This window comes from Bidens hawaiensis, unplaced genomic scaffold (genome assembly GCF_021521415.1).
Source record: "Bidens hawaiensis isolate Kalapana, Puna unplaced genomic scaffold, B.hawaiensis_p1.1 tig00029018_1, whole genome shotgun sequence".
NCBI classification, from domain to species: Eukaryota; Viridiplantae; Streptophyta; class Magnoliopsida; order Asterales; family Asteraceae; genus Bidens; species Bidens hawaiensis.
In genome coordinates, this window is record NW_027494779.1 from 185,323 (window position 1) to 207,709 (window position 22,387).

Below are 22,387 nucleotides of genomic sequence, written 5' to 3' on the forward strand. Positions count from 1 at the left end.
TCATCATTCAACACTTCTACATCATCTTTAGGTTCTAAAACATCAAGCTCTTCATCATTAAAACCTAGCAGTATGGAAATCTGCTCACGTGTTAGGGACCTATCAACAAACTGTCCCACTTCAATCTCATCGCGTTCACCCATGCTTCTCACAACCCCTGCATTGTCCATAAATAACATCGTGTTAGCTTTGATTGACTCGATTGGTTTGGCATATGTCGAGTCTTGATAAACAACCAACTGTTTATCCACATCACCAACCCCACTTGTTCCAGCACCGGAGCATGAACTGTAAGCTTGTTTCGGCTCACTGCCTCCGGCACCCGACGCATCAGGATATTCATCGTCATTCTTTAGCTTCTTTAACTCGTCTTCTTTGCACGTAAGCTACAGAACGAGATCCTCTTGTTCCTTTAACTTCACCCCCTGAACCATGACAATCTCACGCAGCTCCTTCATTTCCTTCTAACAATAGGAGATGAAACCCATCAGACGCCATTGATTCAACATCATTTGCTCTTGAGCTTGGCGATCAGCAGCCATTTGATTCTCATAAAGGTGAATCAAACTCAAGAGCATGTTCATTTGATTTTCTTGGGGCATAACATGGAAGGATGGAGGGATCGGCTGTACAGGACCTTGAGGGCGATTAAGCCTCATGAACGAAATGTCCATAGGCTGTATTGGCATCTTAGTCGGTCTTGGAGAAACCACCGATGTAGCAGCAGTAGGCCTTGGTAATGTAGATAAGACGGATTGAGGAATCATACCAAGCCTAGGATCTGAAGTAAGCGTAGTCGTCAAAGTCAATTCCGGGGTGCTAGTAATAAGCGGCGCTTCCGGTCTTTGAGAAGTAAACAACCTTGGAACTTGAGGACCAAATGAAACACCAGCACCTTCGGTTATACGACGTTTGGATGGCTCACCAATAGCCACCTCTTTCCCTTTACGATTCCGTTGAGAAGCTTAAACAACTACTGCTTCAACTTCAGCACGTCGTTGGTTATCATCCCCACCTTCTTTACCATCATCTCCATAATCATTTCTACCATCGTTCCCACCTGGACCCTCTTCACGCTCGGAATCCGAATTATCGTGGATCCAACGATCATTAGAAGAACTTTCGTATGCTGGATCAGATAAATGAACAATCAAGAGTTTGGTCCTTGGATGAGGATCTTGCCTATACGACTTCATCCGCTTGATAGTATCGGCTGTCATATGTTCCATCTTGAGCACATCATCCACCAAAGTTCGATCAATCACCAAATTCGGAATTAGGTCTTGAACGATCAACTGAATAAAACGTGGATACATCAAAAATTTCCCACGTCGATTCTTGACGATGTAGTTCTCTTTGAGATGATAGAATATCATCTCCGAGAAATTGAACGGTTTATTCAAGATCAACGCGACGAATGCCGATTGCAGCATAATATGTCACTCGTCGAAACCTCTCTTCCGTCCACCAAGGCAATGAATCAGTACGTGTAGTAAGTACTTGTAAGTGGGACACAAGTACGACTTGTTATACATGGACTTGTCAAGGTCACCCATGTAGAACACACGATTGAATAACCCCCGAACCAACTCTTTGTCAAACTCACTTGGGTTGTCCATATTATCCCCAAACTGCAACACCCGTCTGATAACCCCATGAGTAATAATGATAGACTGCCCGTTAACTATAGCAACAATGTGGTTCTCGGACTCAATGTAACGTGCCGAGTTCAAGAAGTGACGTATAATGCTGAAATGAACACTCGGCCTAGCTGTCACATCATAATGAATACGAGAGCGTCGTATGAAGGCCAGTAAATCTCCAAATAAGTCCTCGTCAACAAAGTTCGTTCCGACAAAAGCACATATATTATGCTTCTTGTCAAATGGTAATAGAGAAAGATCCGGTACTTGTTGTTGTTGTACCGGTTTTTGCTCAGCTGCAGGAGGATCCTGAGTGATCTCGTCAGCCATAACTGAAAATATATAAACCCGAGATTTAGTAAAAACGAATAATAAATAATATAAATTAAATTTGAAATTTCAAATAATTCTAAGTGTGTTTCGTTACATTATTAAAGATTCATTATAATGAATTAGATACTTCGTTATAACGAATTTTCTTAATTCGTTATCAAAACAAGACCATGAATTATGCATAACGAATCATCCTCACAAGAATAACGAATTAACGAACGAATGAAAGGTAATTCGTTATTAGCATCACGAAGGAGGTGATTCGTTAAGTTAATGATAACGAATTGGAAACGAATGAGAGTCCATTCGTTAAGTGATAACGAATTGACATCAATAATTAACAAATTTGACTATACAAAGTCCAAGTCAAAATTGATAAGAACTTGTAAAGTCAAACATGCAGTCCAGATTCAATTACATCATGTATAACGATGTAATGATCTACATGTTACACAAATCATCTCAAAAATTTGTCGATAACTGATATATGAAACCCATTTTGACAAAATCTCAGTATAAGTTAGGTTAAATAAGATTTATATTTATAAGTTCAAACCGATAACAAAAACGATTAACAGACCTAACAAATGGTTCTCAAATCTGACGAAGCCTATTGCGTTCTAAACCTCATTACCTTACAAAGCTTAGATGATGATCAAAAACTAATTTAGGTAAGGTCGAAGATTCTAGAAAAATTTTGCCAGAGCTTCGCTTAGTGAAGAAGAAAAGAAAACAGTGAATGAAGACGATTCGTTTGGCACAGTTCCCTATATAGGACGAATTGACACATTTTTCAAGGCAACAAATCAACTGATTTGTTAATTTTGAATTTTAGTCAATTTGCTATCTCATTCGTAACACGTGGCAATGAACACGTGGCAACGAATTAGAAGAGATGCGTGCTTAATTCATTAAATGATGGATGATGAATTAGGGTCATTCGTTACAGAGTGGCGAAAACGAATTAGAATGGTAACGAATTGAAGTAATTCGTTATAAAAATAAACCATTCGTTATCCATAAATAACGAATTAATCTTACCTTTTTTCAATTTTCTTTAATTTTATTTAAAATAAAATAAATAACTCAAATCAATTAAATAAATGAATAAATAACTCAATAGAGAAACCAACGGATCCCCGTATCTCGATGAGCTTATAATTATGATCCTTACCCGATGTGGTAAGATGAAATACCATAACGTGTTTTACGCTCAAAACACTTAACTTAAATGAATTAAATAATATGTAAGTGAAAAATAATAAAATCTTTTTTGGCATTTTTCATTTTCGTTTCATAATATTTACATTTAAAACCCGAAAAGCAAATATAAAGCAGAAAATAAAATATTTTTATGTTTTTTATGTTTTTCGAAAGCAGTACATATTTTTGTATTTTTGGTGAGTTTAAGCAGAGAATCATATCGGCCAAATTTCCATTCCATCACAGTTTTATATTTCAACGATATTATGACTGGCGTTAAGTCGGTCATTGATATTGTTGTCCACTTAAATCTTATAACAAACTTTCAAGCATTTTTGTGATATTATTAAATGTTCAATTAGAGCACAGAATATCAGAAACTATCAACCTCTAATCTCGATTCAAGCTTATTTTGATTTTTACCGTATCACCCCAACTTAACTTAAACCATTATATTGTCGATCAAAAATTTGAAATTATAGAAATTTTTGAGCAATGCACCAAAGTTTCTTTTATTTTGAGTGAGTATGCACGAGTCCATATGTAGGCTTACATATATTGTATCACCTGGGGTCCGTTTCTTACTGGTATTGAGACGCGCGCAAGGGAGGAACAAATGTATGACTAACATCGGATTTTGATCAAGTCAGTAGTTTAATTTGTACAATGTACAGCATTGATCAAATTTAATGACTTTGTGTTTGCTCTAAAAGCGGTTGAAATATTCATGCATATGAATACCTAGATGATTAAGCCGCATAAAGACTCACAGTGTCCAGAAACTTAATGCTTGTTATTTGCTGTATTTTATTTTTGGTGATCAGACAAATATAAGGCTTGAGTCGGATATGTTATTACATTTCTGCCTTCCTTACCGAGATTGTTGTTATAGACTAACACCTCTTTCAATTTGGCGTTTCGTTATGTTTATATCGCATACTTTACTCTAACGGCTTGTTTAAGACCTATCAATGCACCAATGCAATTAAGCACTCAGTCTTTTAAGCTTATTTCGTTCTGGACATGGGACCAGATGATCAACGTACTTTCATTTTCTCTTTTTGCTTCAAAACTCATTTTTGAGGAGCATAAAAATCAATTCAATCGCCCCAGACATTTTCACTCTATAGATTAATGGCTATCCTATCTATCTACAAGTAGATAACAGGACCAAAACATGCAAGCATGTTTCACAAACTTAAATAACCGACATAATTTTCAGCGAGAGAATAAAATAAAACCACATATCAATCGCCCCAACTACTTTCCATTATCAAGTGAATGGCGATCCCAAACATTTACAAGTAAACTTCAGGACCAAACATATACACGTATATGTCTTTCAAATATGAGTAATTGACATAATTTTCAGCGAAAGTATGCAAAAATCTTTTTGGATTTTCTCTTTACATACATAAAACACAATCTTTCTGACTTTTCAGATTTTTCTATACATACATATAAAAAACTCACCATCTTTTTGTCATTTTCAATTTTTCAAAACAAAAATCACAATATTTTTTTATTTTTCATTTTTCAAATGGTTTTGGTTTTTCTTTATACAAACAAAAATCACACTATTTTTGTATTTTTGTTAGTTTTCACCGCCAAAACCCAAAACTAGAAAAATAAATGAAAGAAATTAAACAAAAACGAAATAAAGATAATTATCCTTGTTTAAGGACCTCAGCAAGTGTTTTAAGACCGTTTAGACCAAGGAAAAAGTTAAAACGAGTTTTGTCAAATGCCTTGGTAAACAAGTTAACGCGTTGAAAATCCTTGTGCACTTTTTCAATATCGATTAATTTCTTTTTAAAATAGTCGCAAATGAAATGATATCGAATCTCAATATGTTTTGTTTTCGAATGCTGCATAAGATTTTTGGTGATACTTATAGCAGCAGAGTTATCAATTACAATTGGAGTATTAAGAAACTTCACACCGTAGTTGCGCAGATGTTGTTGGATCCATAAAACCTGTGAATAGCAACTCGAGGCTGCCACGTATTCTGCCTCAACGGTTGAAGTGGAGACCTTTGTCTGCTTCTTACACTGCCAGGAAACAAGCCGACTTCCTAAAAATTGATACCCTGCTGAATTTGATTTGAAATTGATCTTGCATCCTCCATAGTCCGAATCGGAAAATGCAGTTAGTTCAAAACTATCGTCCTTGGGATACCATAACCCGATGTCAGGATTACCCCTCAAAAATTGAAGTATACGTTTAACCGCCACCAGGTGAGTTACTCGGGGACTTGATTGGTACCTAGCACACAAACAAACTACAAACATTATGTCAAGACGAGAAGCTGTTAAATACATTAATGAACCAGTCATTTCCCGGTAAAGGGTAGGATCTATGGTATCCTCCACTTCATCCGGTGATAAATTATGACCCACGGGAAGAGGCGTCGAAGGGATTTTTTTGGCAGTTATCTTGAATCGGCTCAAGGCGTCGTTCACATATTTCTTCTGATGAATGAAGATTCCCTTATCAGACTGATGAACCTACAACCCTAAGAAGAAATTCATCTCTCCCATCGAGCTCATTTCAAACTTCGTCTGCATTGACTTCTCGAAATCCTTACACAGCTTGTCGTTTGTTGAATCAAATATAATGCCATCGACATATATTTGGATAAGGAGAAAATCATCACCAATGTTCTTGTAAAATAAATCGCAGTCCACAGTTCCTCGCTTGAAGCTGTTATCAGTAAGATGGTCAGCAAGCGTGCCATATCAAGCTCTCAGGGCTTGGTGTAGACCGTACAGGGCCTTGTTCGATCGGTAAACACGGTCCGGATAATCTGGATCTTCAAAACCAGGAGGCTGCAAAACAAACACTTCTTCATGCAATTCTCCATTAAGAAACGCGTTTTTAATATTCATCTGATAAACTTTAATGTTCTTGAAAGCAGCATAGGCCAAGAATATTCGTATAGCTTCCAATTGGGCAACTGGAGCATACACCTCAGTGTAATCTATGCCTTCTTGCTGATGAAAACCTTGAACAACAAGTCTTGCTTTGTTTCTAACGATCACATGATGTGTGCCTAATGAATGCTTTTTCTAAGGAACTCACAACTAAGATTTAAATTTTTAAAACGAAACTCCTAATGAATCCACACAAAATCGGCAAGTGTACCAATCTTAAATAGTATAGAACTAAGGAAGTCCGAGTACCAAACACAAGGACACGTGAAAACGCTTATGATCACTAAACTCTAGACAAGCCCTTCCTAAGAATAATAATTTTTTAATGATTTTTAATAATTAACTACTTGACCTAACTTACTTTAACTAAATTAATTAACTAAACTTAAATTAACAAGACTTAATGAAACACTTGATGAAACTTAGAGACTTAACTGCAATTGGAGAAAACGTCTACCTAGGTAAGAATCATATTGAAGGTATAATAAGCCAATGGATTGAATAATCTCATGACACCGGTATCTAAGGATGACACAACTAAGGTTCACTCAAGAAAGCTAGATCATCTCTCGGTCTCACCAACAAACTGTAACTTACACTTAATTGATTTTAAGAACAAATCGGGAAACGAGTTGCTAAAGTTTTCTAATGTCAACTCTCCTCTCGGACTCACTGACACACGACCCTAAAGGAAACGAATACTACGCAAACAAGGGTAGAGGAATAATTTGGTTTAACTTAAACTAGATCAACTATTCACTCACAAACCCAAACCCGACAAGAACCGAACCCACTCTCGCGCGATCCTAATTCTAACAAGTAAAAGCTATGAGACGACTTTACTTCCTATCACCTCTCGGTCTCTAAGATGGTACCTACCCGCTGAATCTAATCAATTAACACACCCACTTAAACCCTACGGTTGTACTTCCCGCAAACAATCTCTAAACACAAAGTAAAGAGTCAAACAAGCAATAATCAATCAAAACTAATTCAATTAATCAAAGCAAAGGGTATATAAGTATAATTAACAAAATCACAGCCAATAAGCACAAACTATTTCAATAGTAAACCAAACTTTTATTAACAAATCAAGTCATGATGATCAACAATCCATAAAACTCACTAAAACCTAACAATATTCATCTAACCTATGTAGAACTAACAAGTTTAGCCTAACATAATTTTTGGACAGCAGCAAACACTTAATGTAAACATCATAAAACTCAACCAAAACATAATTAAACTCATTCAATAATCAATATCAATCAAGCACAACTCAATCTTCAATTTAATTGCAAAACAATTCAAGTTAAAGATCAAAATCAACAAGTTATGAATCTTGAAAAAGAAAACAAAGTTTATGGATGTATACTCAATGGTTATGGCTGAGATAAACGATGAAGATGAACCCTAGCTGCTGTACCAAGTTGTCCTTAACGAACTCCTTCCTCTCTTAGACACCAACAAGCTCACAAAAAAGTTTTTCTTCTTCTCCCTTGCTGCCCTAGTTCCGATCGGACCAGCTATGCGATGTTAGGTTTGTTGGTGTAGCTTTTATATTAATATTTGTTGTTGTTGTTTCCTTGGAGAATTCATGAGACAAATCCCAGCCACACAAACTTCAAATAGTCTTGTGTTTCCTTCCACAATACCAAACTCAACAAACTTATTTTTTTCCGATCGGCCTATATGGTTTCTTAAGGTGCTTAGGGTTTTTTTAGCTTATAAAATATTATATATAATACATGAAAGGCTTTCTTCTTGTGGTTCGGTCCGGGCTTTAACTTGGTTTTTCAAACTTGATCATACGAGCCTCTTTTATCTTCCAAAACCCGAATCTTTTCTCTTTTAAAACTCGTCACCTACACAAAATAATAAACTTTGTAGGATCAAGCTGAAACGAGTTAAAAACATTATTTATTATATAAATTAGTAATAAAAAAATGATAAAATGGTATGGAAAAATAAGTGTGTTTTACAACACATCATCACACTACGATCATCCTTTTTGCACTTAAATACCCACTTCGTAGGAATTGGTTTCTTAACTCTAACCGGTTTATCAATGAGATCCCATATACCCAGTCAATAAAACTGTTGCAATTCTTCTTGCATCGCTTCTACCCAAGATGAATCAACAAGAGCCATACGAACATTTGTCGGTTCTACTTGAGATAGAAAACAAGTGTATTTCGCGAGATTCATGATTCCAGAAGAATGCATATCGGCATACGCACACAATATAAAATCAGTGGAATTAGCAATTTGATGACATGTTTGCACACCTACATCAAGATCACCAATGATGTTATCTTGAGGATAATACGAATGAATCCGAAGAGTTGGATTCTCAGACACAACAACATTTTCAGATAAATTAGTTAGATTCTCCTCTGCATCATGAGACGATTCACCAGCCTAATATGTTTCAGGAAGAGGAGCTGAAGAGGAATGAACAAAATGACCATCATCAGATGAGATTGAAATCACATCAGACGTATCTGGAAGATCATCTTGCGAAGCATCAACATAAATAGAACCAGAAGATCTTGGAGGTAATAATTGATCTTCAAAGTAGGCACGCACCAAGTCTTCATATGTATAATGTATGAGGCCCAACCCCCAAAACCAACACTCGCACACATCCAAACGAGGCAATACCTAAATGCCTCTATCATTTTTGCATTAATGCCAAGCTAAGGCCTTAGAACACATTCATTATACAAGTTATAACAAGAAGGGTCACACTGTTATCTTCAAATAATACCAACCATGAAAACTCGTGATATAAAGTTTCAACCCAAAATTTGTTACCGGCATGTTACGTGAAATAAATAACCAAGAACACGTCACTCTTGGCTGAAAATCTATTACCATTTCTTTTAAAACTTGGCAACACTCACACACGGGAATTATGACCATGAAAAAGGACCTTTATCTGAACATCTTTTAAACCCACAAACAAAAAAATTCTCAAAAATTTTGAAATTTTCTCAAAAATATCTCCACATCCCCACACTTCGGATAAATTGTCCCCAATGTATGGTTTTGGCACATTTTTTTAAACATGAAAATTTCCCTACACCCAGCACAGTGTCGAAGAGAAATCCATAAGAATTTCCCCACACTTGGTTTTTGCTAAGATGGTATGCTTAAAATACCATTAATAACAAACAAAATAGAATTTATTATACAAAATAAAAGTATATAAAATGTACAATTACCACCCTTTTGAAACTTTATGACATTCAAGGTGGGTGACTGGCTCACTCCCGTGCAGCCTTCTCGTTATCAGCACGCTCTTTTTCAAGCAACTGTTTCCAGTCTTCCGGCAAACTAGGGTCGGGCCCGAACATCCTCAATCTCTACCCTGGATCATTTAGGTTAGGTGGATGTCTCACTTTCGCCTTCCTTGGTCGACCACCTTTTTCAGCCACCTTCTCACTCTGCTGATGCTCAACTTCTTTCTTCTCAACTAACTTGTCAATAAAAAAACACTCCACTTTCATGTGATCCTTGCTCAAGGTTACACACTTGTTAACAAAATCCACCTTCAGGCTTTCCTTGTCAACAAGAGTGTCAGTAGTATTAATAATAATAACCGTTTATCACGATTCCCAAATTTAATTCCCAATGTCCCTTGAGCACAATCAATCACTGCAAGTGAAGTGGCAAGGAAGGGTCTACCCAATATGACTGCGGGTTGCGTGTTAGTTACATTTTTAGCATAATCAAGCACTAAAAAGTCAACTTGGTATCAAAAATCCTCCACATGTAACATCACATTATATATCATGCCTAGGGGAAGTGTATGGGTTTGATCCGCTAATACCACGGTGGTGTTTACTTTTTGTATTGGACCAAACTCACACTGATCATATAAACTACCGGGCATAATACTAACACAAGCTCCAAGATCTAGCAGTGCCCGATTAGTTTTAAATTCACCAATTTGGATTGATAAAAGCAGCACTCCTGGGTCTTGAAGTATACTCAGGATAATATTATTATCAACCCCCACAATCCTTATTTTGGTTAATTTGTCATTTAAACATTTATCACAAGAACAATTTTCACAAAAAGATGTTTCATTCGGTTTTAGTTCAGAGTTATTTTGAAAAATTGTTTCATAATTACCCACATTTTCAATCTCATCACTTATATTCTCCACCACCCCCTCAACAAGTTGTGGTGTTGGATCAAGTTGAACACTAGAAATTCAAAAATTAGGTAAAAGACTTACCGCATTGGTATGCACATTGTTCCCCTTCTTTAAGCACGTGCCGTTTTTCTTTAAATTTGCCACATCGGTTGCAAGTTGACCCATTTGAGTGGTCAATGATTGAATGGCTTTTTCGCGGACTTCATCCTTTTGCATGCGCACCTCATCAACTTGATTTCTCCTTTGCATCTCTTGTTGCATCACCTTGAGCATCTCCATAACTTCATTCCCAGTTGATGAACTTTGACCCAACAACCCACTTTGACTTTGAAACCCTTGATTATTCCCGCCATAAAAATTACCTTGGTTATTATATTGTTGAAGAGGAACATAATTGCCTTAATTCCTTGAAAATTCCGTTTGGATTGAGTAGCCGGATTTCCATAACAAAAATTCGGATGATTTCTCAACCTAGGGTGATAAATGTTGGAATTCATCTTGTAATTCCTACCATCTCCCCCTTGAAGTGCATTCACCCCTTCTACTTGTACTTGACCTACCGCACATACCTCTGACGCATGACCCAACTCGTTACAATTCGCACAAACATCAATTACTTGATTAGTGGTTTGTACCCCTCCTTCTTCCACGGCTTGCACTTGTAGTCTACCAATCGCCGGTCTTGCTCTTCTTCCGTTTTGGGCCTTTCTCTTTGAAGTGACCGCTATTTGTTACAAATATGCCCAATCATCTTGTTCATAATTGGTACAAATGTACCATTCGTGATCAACCTCAAATCTCGTTCATCCTCAATACTCAACCCTTCATGAAAAGCATTTAACAACTCCCAAAGATCAATACCATGATGAGGACAACTTTTAATCATCATGTTAAACATCTTGAATGCTTCATGAAACATCTCACCCGATTGTTGTTGGAAGGTTCTCAAACTCCTTCTTGCATCATTGGTCTTTTGATCAGTGTAGAATTTTTCAAAGAATCTTTGTTGCATTTCAGCTCAAGTATAAATGGATGCTGAAGGCAAAGTGTAAAACCATCTCTTTGCCTTGTCTTCCAACGAGAATTGAAATAAGACCAACTTAACTTCATCCGATGTAAAACCTTGACCCCCAATCGTGTTGAAAATGGAGTCATATACCTCCAAGTGAAAGTAAGGTTCCTCTGTTGCTAGAACCTTATACTTCGGGAGACTTTGGAGGGAATTTGTTCTCACCTCAAATGTCCTCCCTTGTTGACTATGCGGAATAACTACCGGAGACGGGTTTTTAGTAATGATCGGTCGTAAATGGGTTTCAATCCCCCTTACCATCTCTCTTGCATGCCTTCTTGGTACCCCCATTGGTACTCTTGGTTGACCCATTTATCTATAAACGGGCATTGGAGGTGCAAATTGTTGAAACTATGGTTGGGGCACTTGCTGTTGAAATTTTTGATCTTGTTGTTGCCCTTGTGGTAGCACTTGTTGAATAACCGGTGGCGGTTGAGCTTGTTGTTGTTGAATAACCGGTGGCAGTTGAATTTGTTGTTGAACAACAACCGATGGCTGTTGTTGAGCATGTTGTTGAACAAGCGGTGGTGGTTGTTTATTAAGCTCTTTCACGTGTTCCGGTTGTTGCCATTCCCATAAGCAAAATTTTCCGCATTTACCCGTTGACTTCCATCACCTGCCGCGTAGTAACCTTCCACTTCATACCCCTCAAATTCAATATCAAACCCATACTCGTAACCGTCACCTTGTGTTCTTGAATGTTGCATGAAAGGTGGGGGTTGATTTTGGTAGCTTGATTGTGGTTGTTGAAAGGTTGGTTGTTGGTTTTGTTGAGATGATGATGCACCCAAGGTAGGAAAAAGGTAGGAAATAGATGGCAATGTTGATGATGTTGAGTAGGTGTATTGAGCACTAATGGGTTCGGTTATGTGAGTGGGGTTTAATTCACTTGATGCAGTAGGTATGGTATTAGTGATCGGTGGAGGTGGAATAGGTGGAGGTGTGGATGGTAATGTTTGACCCAAGGTGAGAATTGGTGATTCCATGGTGCTGTTCGATGCAGTTGGAGAACCAAGAAGTTTGTTCTCCCAAAGTAGGACTCGGTTTCTCCAAAGTGTTCTGTCAATATCAGGATCTATAACTAGTGGGAATGACCTGCTAGAGCCTCTAGTATGCATATACCTATAAGTACCTGCACACTAACACAACCAATTAGATAGCGGTAAGCGGGTATCAAACACAGAGAGTTTTTGAAAAACGTGTTACTAAGTAGCTTTGTAATGTATCTATATTATACTGAGTGTAGAAAATAAATTCAAAGATTTGGTTGTTTGATTTTATTAACGAAAATAACTGAAAACAATTTCACAAGTTTTAACTGAATTAATAAAAGAATGCTCTCTCCCGGTTTTAGGTTTCCAATGTTGATAATGTTAACGTTTACTTTTGGGATGAACTACATAGACATAGTTCCTGAGAGTGCATTTGATTGTGATAAAAGAGGTCTAAGTACTTGGACTGTAAAAACGCAAGGTTGTCACTAGATAATCCATTTTATATAGTTAACCCCAATTATCTTCTATTAAATCTCGATTGCCTATGGCTTCAAGAACTGATAATCAAGAACACGAATTTACACTATAGTAACAATTGCTAATCAAACTCACAATCACCATAGCAATACAGTCATATGATCAAACTACTATCCCACAAATAACATTAACAGTCAACAATTATTCAATAGAAAACCTTACAATTCGGGAGAGAACACAAAGTATTTTAGCCACACATCCTTTGTTTCATCATCACATCAATTAGAGTTTGCATATGAATCTAAATCGAGTCTTTAATGATTACCACACTCAAAATAATTTTCTTGCACTCCAAAATCGCCTCTAGGTCGCTCTAGGATGAAAAGATATGATAAGTATCTCAAAAGCCGTCCCTAAAACGAGTTTATAAGCCTGTTACAAGTTTCAGCGTCAGGCCCACCGTAAGGTATGGTGGCCACCGTAGCTTATGGCGGCTTCCAAATTACCCACGGTGGCTTAAAACTGCCTTACAGTGACCATTTTCTTCAGGGGCCACCGTAGCTTACGGTGGCCACCGTAGCTTACGGTGGCCACCGTAGCTTACGGTGGCCACCGTAAGCTACGGTGGCTTCCATTCTTGCCTCCTTTTTTTCTTCATAAATTTCTCCTTTCAACTCCGTTTTCTTCAACGTTTTCGCCCACATTCTCGTAATTACATCCTCTATCTTCTCCTACCTGCAATTATATGAGTAACCATAGTCAACAAATTCCACAAAATAAATCGATTGTATGCATGGTTATTAACGATCTTATATCACTTAATGGTTGTCGAATGGACCACCTGTCACATTCCCACACTTACCCGTTGTTTGCCCTTAAGAAACTCAATCATTCAAAGTTAAACATTAACTTATTCAATAAACCACATCTCGATTCAGGTCCCAAGTCATACCCTATTCCCACGTGTTTCATATTGGCATTATTTATAGGTTTATTTATCAACCATAGAAATTCAACCAAACCTAACACGTTTCCTGTTTTTCTTTCACGCAACACACCCTTCTCGAACTTTCCCCTCAATATTTTTCTCAGAGCTAGCATGATGCACTAGTCCACCCTAATGCACGTGTGCCAATCTACTATAATAAGCTTGTGTAACTATCTAACCTCCACCTAATAAATGCATAGACACTCGCGCAAATCAAGAGGGATTATCATGGGTTATAACGGGCCAAGTGTTCGGGTACGGAATGGGAATATTAAAAGTAGCTCAAACGATTTGATACGGATTATTACATATATTCTAAGAAAACATGAAAATAAAATAAAAGAACTATATACCCCACTAACTCACTTTTTTTCTTTTTCTTTTTTTTCTTTCTTTTTTTTTTTGAATCTACATACTTTGAATAATGAATCTCATTTTTTTTTGCAAACTCTCAACATTCTAACAAACATAATACCAAATACTAATATCAATTACCAACAACAATACAATTACAAGAAATAACCTACTAAGTCGGATCGTCTCGCATATGTAGCAACGGGGTTGATTGATAAACAATAAGTCCAAGAGATGGCTTCTAAAGGAACCAACCCCCCGCCCCTCTCATTAACCACGCTCATATGTATAATGTATGAGGCCCAACCCCCAAAACCAACAATCGCACTCATCCAGACGAGGCTATACCTAAATTCCTCTATCATTTTTGCACTAATGCCAAGCTAAGGTCTCGGAACGCATTCATTAAACAAGTTCTAACAAGAAGGGTCACACTGCTATCTTCAAATATTACCAACCATGAAAACCCGTGGTATAAAGTTTCAACCCAAAACTTGTTACCCGGCATGTTACGTGAAATAAATAACCAAAAACATGTCACTCTTGGCTGAAAATCTATTACCATTTCTTTTAAAACTTGGCAACACTCACACACAGGAATTATGACCATGAAAATGGACCTTTATCTCAACACATCTTTTGAACCACAAACAAAAAATTTCTCAAAAATTTTGAAATTTTCTCAAAAATATCTCCACATCCCCACACTTGGGATACATTGTCCCCAATGTATGGTTTTGGAGCATTTTTTTTAACATGAAAATTACCCTACCCCCAACACAGTGTCGAAGGGAAATCCATAAGAATTTCCCCACACTTGTTTTTTGCTAAGATGGTATGCTTAAAATACCATTAATAACAAACAAACTAGAATTTATTATACAAATAAAAATAAAAATATACAAATGTACAATTACCACCCTTTTGAAACTTTATGACATTCAAGGTGGGTGACTGGCCCACTCCGTGCAGCCTTCTCGTTATCAGCACACTCTTTTTCAAGCAACTGTTGCCAGTCTTTCGGCAAACTAGGGTCGGGCCCAAACATCCTCAATCTCCACCCAGGATCATTTAGGTTAGGTGGATGTCTCACTTTCGTCTTCCTTGGTCGGCCACCTTTTTCAGCCACCTTCTCACTCTGCTGATGCTCAACTTCTTTCTTCTCAACTAACTTGTCAATCAAAAAACACTCCACTTTCATGTGATCCTTGCTCAAGGTTACACACTTGTTAACAAAATCCACCTTCAGGCTTTCCTTGTCAACAAGAGTGTCAGTAGTATTTTCAAATAATAATAACCGTTTATCACGATTCCCTAACTAAATTCCCAATTTTCCTTGAGCACAATCAATCACTGCAAGTGAAGTGGCAAGGAAGAGTCTACCCACTAGGACAGTGGGTTGCGTGTTAGCTACATTTTTAGCATAATCAAGCACTAAAATGTCAACTGGGTAACAAAAATACTCCACATGTACCATCATATTATATATCATTCCTCGGGGAAGTGTATGGGTTTGATCCGCTAATACCACGGTGGTGTTTACTTTTTGTAGCGGACCAAACTCATACAGATCATATAAACTACCGGGTATGATACTAACACAAGCTCCAAGATCTAGCAGTGCCCGATTAGTTTTAAATTCACCTATTTGGATTGATAAAAGGGGCACTCCTAGGTCTTGAATTTTACTCGGGATAATATTATTATCAACCGTGTCATTTCTTATTTTGGTTAATTTGTCATTTAAACATTTATCACAAGAACAATTTCACAAAAAGATGTTTCATTTGGTTTTAGTTCAGAGGTATTTTAAAAAATTGTATCATAATTTCCCACATTTTCAATCTCATCATTTATATTCTCCACCACCCCCTCAAAAAGCTGTGGTGTTGGATCAAGTTGAACACTAGAAATTCCAAAATTAGGTAAAAGACTTACCGCATTGATATGCACGTTGTTCCCATTCTTTATGCTCGAGCCGTTTTCTTCAAATTCGCCACATTGGTTGCAAGTTGACCCATTTGCGTGGTCAATGATTGAATGGCTTTGTGGCGGACTTCATCCTTTTGCATGAGCACCTCATCAAGTTGATTTCTCCTTTGCATGTCTTGTTGCATCACCTTGAGCATCTACATAACTTCATTCCCAGTTGATGAACTTTCACCCGACAACCCACTTTGACTTTTGATTAGTCCCGCCATAAAATTAGCTTGGTTATTATATTCTTGGCGAGGAACATAATTGCCTTGATTATCTTGAAAATTCGGGTTGGATTGAGTAGCCGGATTTCCATAACGAAAATCCGGATGAGTTCTCAACCCGGGGTGATAAGTGTTGGAATTCATGTTGTAATTCCTACCATCTCCCCCTTGAAGTGCATTCACCCTTTCTACTTGTACTTGACCTACCGCACATACCTCCGATGCATGACCCAACTTGTTACAATTCGTACAAACATCAATTACTTGATTAGTGGTTTGTACTCCTCCTTTTTCCACGGCTTGCACTTTTGGTCTACTAATCGCCGGTCTTGCTCTTATTCTGGTTTGGGCCTTTCTCTTTGAAGTGACCTCCATTTGTTCCAAATATGGCCAATAGTCTTGTTCATAATTGGTACCAAATGTACCATTCATGATCGACCTCAAATCTCGTTCATCCTCCATACTCAACCCTTCCTGAAAAGCATTTAACAACTCCCAAAGAGCAATACAATGATGAGGACAATTTTTAATCATCATGTTAAACCTCTCGATGCTTCATGAAACATCTCACCCGATTGTTTTTGGAAGTTTCTCAAACTCCTTCTTGCATCATTGGTCTTTTGATCCGTGTAGAATTCTTCCAAGAATCTTTGTTGTATTTCGGTCCAAGTATAAATGGATGTTGAAGGCAAAGTGTAAAACCATCGCTTTGTCTTGTCTTCCAACGAGAATTGAAATAAGACCAACTTAACTTCATCCATTGTAAAACTTGACCCCCAATCGTGTTGCAAATGGAGTCATATGCCTCCAAGTGAAAGTAAGGTTCCTCCGTTGCTATACATTATACTTCGGGAGACTTTGGAGGGAATTTGATCTCACCTCAAATGTCCTCCCTTGTTGATTTTGAGGAATAACTACTGGAGACGGGTTGTTAGTAATTATCGGTCAGAAATTGGCTTCAATCCCCCCTTACCATCTCTCTTGCATGCCTTCTTGGTACCTCCATTGGTACTCTTGGTTGACCCATTTGCTTATAAACGGGCCTTGGAGGTGCAAATTGTCGAAACTGTGGTTGAGGCACTTGTTGTTGAAATTGTTGATCTTGTTGTTGCCCTTGTGGTTGCACTTGTTGAATAACCAGTGACGGTTGAGCTTGTTGTTGTTGAATAACCGGTGGCAGTTGAACTTGTTGTTGAACAACAGCTGGTGGTTGTTTTTGAGATTGTTGTTGAACAAGCGGCGGTGGTTGTCTATAAAGCTCTTGCACTTGTTCCGGTTGTTGCCATTCCCATAAGCAAAATTTCCCACATTTACCCGTTGACTTCCATCACCTCCCGTGTTGTAACATTCCACTTCATACCCCTCAAATTCATTATCAAACCCATACCCGTAACAGTCACCTTGTGTTCTTGAATGTTGCATGAAAGGTGGGGGTTGATATTGGTAGCTTGATTGTGGTTGTTGAAAGGTCGGTTGTTGGTTTTGTTAAGATGATGATACACCAAAGGTAGGAAAAAAGTTGGAAATAGATGGCAATGTTGATGATGTTGAGTAGGTGTATTGAGCACTTATGGGTTCGGTTATGTGAGTGGGGTTTAATTCACTTGATGCAGTAGGTATGGTAGTAGTGATCGGTGGAGGTGGAATAGGTGGAGGTGTGGATGGTAATGTTTGACCCGAAGTGAGAATTGGTGATTTCCATGGTGCTGTTCAATGCAGTTGGAGAACCAAGAAGCTTGTTCTCCTTAAGTAGGACCCAGTTTCTCCGAAGTGTTCTGTCAATCTCAGGATCGATAACTAGTGGTGATGACCTGCTAGAGCCTCTAATATGGATACACTTGTAAGTACCTGCACACTAACACAACCAGCGTAAACCCGAAAATAACAAACAAAAACTACTAAAGCTAACACACATTGCGAACTACTCCTCGGCAACGGCGACAAAATTTGACGTGAGGTCGAAGACTCACTCAAAAATAAACCGATTACAGCTAATTAGATAGCAGTAAGAAGGTATCGAACACAGAGTTTTTAGAAAATGTGTTACTAAGCAGCTTTGTAATGCATCTATATTATACTAAGTGCAAAAAATAAATTCAAAGATTTGGTTGTTTGATTTGATTAACAAAAATAACTAAAAACAATTTCACAAGTTTTAACTGAATTAATAAAAGAATGCTCTCTCCCAATTTCAGGTTTTCAATGTTGATAATGTTAACGTTTACTTTTGGGATGAATTACATAGACATAGTTCGTGAGAGTGAGTTTGATTGTGATTAAAGAGGACTAAGTACTTGGATTGTAAAAACACAAGGTTGTCACTCGATAATCAGTTTTATATAGTTAACCCTAATTCTCTTCTAATAAATCTCGATTGCCTATGGAACCAAGAACTTATAGTCAAGAACACGAATTTACATTATTCTAACAATTGCAAATAAAACTCACAATCACCGTAGCAATACAATCATATGATCAAACTATTATCCCACAAATAACATAAACAGTCAACAATTATTCAATTAAAAACCTTACAATTCAGGAGAGAACACAAAGGATTTAACCACACATCCTTTGATTCATCATCACATCAATTTGAGTTTGCATATGAATCCAAATCGAGCCTCTAATGATTACCACACTCAAAATAATGTTCTTGCACTCCAAAATCGCCTCTAGGTCGCTCTAGGATGAAAAGATATGATAAGGATCTCAAAATTCGTCCCTAAAACGAGTTTATAAGGCTATTACAAGTTTCAGCGTCAGCCCCACCATAAGCTACGATGGCCACTATAGCTTACGATGGCTTCCAAATTACCCACGGTGGCTTAAAACTGCCTTACGGTGACCATTTTCTTCAGGGGCCACCATAGCTTACGGTGGCCACCGTAAGCTACGGTGGCTTCCATTCTTGCCTCATTTTTTTCTTCATAACTTTCTCCTTTCAACTCCGTTTTCTTCACCGTTTTCGCCCACGTTCTCGTAATTACATTCTCTATCTTCTCCTACCTGCAATTACATGAGTAACCATAGTCAACTAATTCCATAAAATAAACCAATTGTATGCATGGTTATTAACGATCTTATATCATTTAAGGGTTGTCCAAAGGACCACCCCTTACTTAGAAACGAAACACGTCTCGACAGAAGTAGATACCTTAGAACTCATGTTCAGCACATAAATATCATTCGATCGAGGAGATCGCATTACAACCATATCCTCAGGAATGAAATATCCCGGTTTTAAGATAATACACTCCTTATCATTAAATACGGTAGCGTAATTCTTATCACAAATTTGTGACACACTCAATAAGTTATGATCAACTTTGTCACAATAGTTGATCTTTTCAAACGTGATATGCCCATTTGAAACATCGCCTTCTTGTCTTATCATACCACCCGAATTTCCAGCAAAAGCAACATACCCTCCTTGAATATTTTTGACATTTGTTAGAAGATTGATATTGTCGGTAATATAACTAGAGCATCCGTTGTCCATGATCTAGTTTTCACCAGACACAGTCTTGGATGAACCCTACACACAAACATAAAGCGATCAGTTCAAAAAGGCAGCCCATGCCTCAGTTTTGGGCACCTTTTGAGTTTCACATGTTGAATCAAATTTAGCAGAATTCAAACATTGTTCAGCAACTTGTGAATAAATCACATGCCTTTCAAACTTTCGTCTTAAATAAGTAGCTTGAACGATATTTGTATTCACGTTTTTACAAATAGTTTCTGTAGGAACGTATTTGGACTTAATGTTACTTACATTTTCATTAACATGAATTACCTTTCGAGGATTCACATCAGAAAACATAATGTGAGTTTCATCATCGAAAGACATTGATCTTTTCAAAATCTCCTTGATCATAGGGACGAGTTTAGATTGTTCCTTGATAAATGGGTGAAGATTTTGAGATTTCTTCAAGACACATTTTCTGAAAACATGGCCATGTTCACGACAGAGTAAACATGTTCTCATGTCAACACGTTCATGTGATGGTTTAGTAGAAACATGTTCAACCGAAGGTTGATGATAAACTCCAACAATTGGACCTTTATCCAAGTCATCAAATGTCACAGATTTCCTTTTCATGTAGAAATCCATTTTTAAACAGTATGAAAAGCTTTGTAGAGTGTTAGTTCCATTTGATTTCACAAATTGAACATTTTTAGCAGATTTTAACAAATTTTTAGCTTTTATCAAAGGATTACCACATTTGATGTCTTGGATTTCACAAACTTGTTTTCAAGGTCTTGTAACTTAGAAGTTTCATTTTGAAAGACACTTTCAATCAATTCAGTCTTGATCAAATTAAGTGGAATGTGTTTATTAGTGAAAACTCTGCTAATTCCTTTTAGCTTAAACACACAACCAGTTGAAGATTTGGAGCAGTAGGATTGACAAAACGCATCGAGTCCTCATCAGAAATCTTTGGGTTTTCTGATTTCTTTGCTTTAACCTTCACTTGTTTCTCCTTTTTCACTTGAGTTGTATTTGAACCGTACACAGCTTCCTCAAATTCATGAGGTTCACATAAAATGTGATTTGAACATGGAATATCCGGGTTTTTGTGTACAACCTCATATTCAAATACATCCTCAATGATTATTTTCTCAACATTATTTTCAACAAAGACCTTGTTGCTTTGAATATGAGGTTTTGTGATGAAGATTGGGCATTCACATTGTCATTTTTAACCACTTTAGATTTAGTTTCAACAACCGGTTCATTAACAACAGTTTCCTCTTTTCCAACAAAAGGATTTGCAGTGTAATCATTATGAAATGGTGGTGGTACTTCAACAAAACCTACACTTTTCTTTGAATCTTTTTGCTTACTTGATACTTCAGTAATTTCATTTAGCAAAAATCATGAATTTCTAAATTTGCCCAATTTGTTTTTCAACTCAAGAACTTCATTTTCAAGATCTGTTATCTTAGATCGATGTGTCAAGATTTCTTGAAATTTCTGATCATTAATTGTCATGTTGACTGACAATTCAGCTTTGAGATCATGATTACTAACAGACAATGCTTCAATTTTCTCCCTAGATCTCATTTGAGATTCTAATGATTGTCTATAAGTATCATTAAGGAAAGCAATTTCTTTTACCAAATTTTCATTATGTGCTTTCAACGATTCTAACTTAGGCTTATTAGTCTCACACTCAACACAAGGCACATTAGCAGACAAATTAATAGAGTTAGAAGAAGAACTAACCTCATCGATTTTAGCCATACAAGCAAATGTGGTTGGCTACATTTGACATGAATCATCAGAATCCGATTCAGTGTCATTGTCAAATGACAACTCATTTCCACTTGCATCTTGAAAGCTATCGTGCATCTCAAACGTATCCAAGTTTGCTTGATTATCGTTGCACAATAATTGTTGAGACCAATCAGTTACATCAGCAACATAAAGCAAGGCTTGTGATCTCGAAGCCGAAGGTTTACTACTAGACGGTTTGTCAGTATTATCACCCTTTTTCAAAGAACCTCTTTCATAATTTTGCGGTCCATTATATTCTTTCTTCGGCTTATCACACTCTTTTGCGAAATGACCAAATTCTTGACAGTTAAAGCACTTGACTTTCAGCTTGTCAAATCCAATTTTCTTGTTCAATGCTGGGAAATCCTTAACAGTTCTTTGTATGAATTTCTTCACTTTTCTTATGATCATTGCCATGTTCCACTTAATATTTATAAGTTCCAAATCATCAGGGTCTACTTGATCATAATCTTCATCGGTTAATTCGCTTGTTGCAATTTTACTACCCACCAGATTCTCATATGATGTCATAAAAGCACATAGAAACGAGAAGTTCTGTTTAGCTTCTTTTATGTTCACGTTTGGTGGTGGAGTGAAGTTGTTTGTAGAAGAAGATCCACCAGATTTATCAATGTGTCCAGTGTATTCAGAATCCATAAAACATACATTCGGATCACTACAAGCTGAAGATCCCACATTTGCATTTTTAGTGAGAAAAGCAGTTACCAGAGCTGTAGTGTTGCTT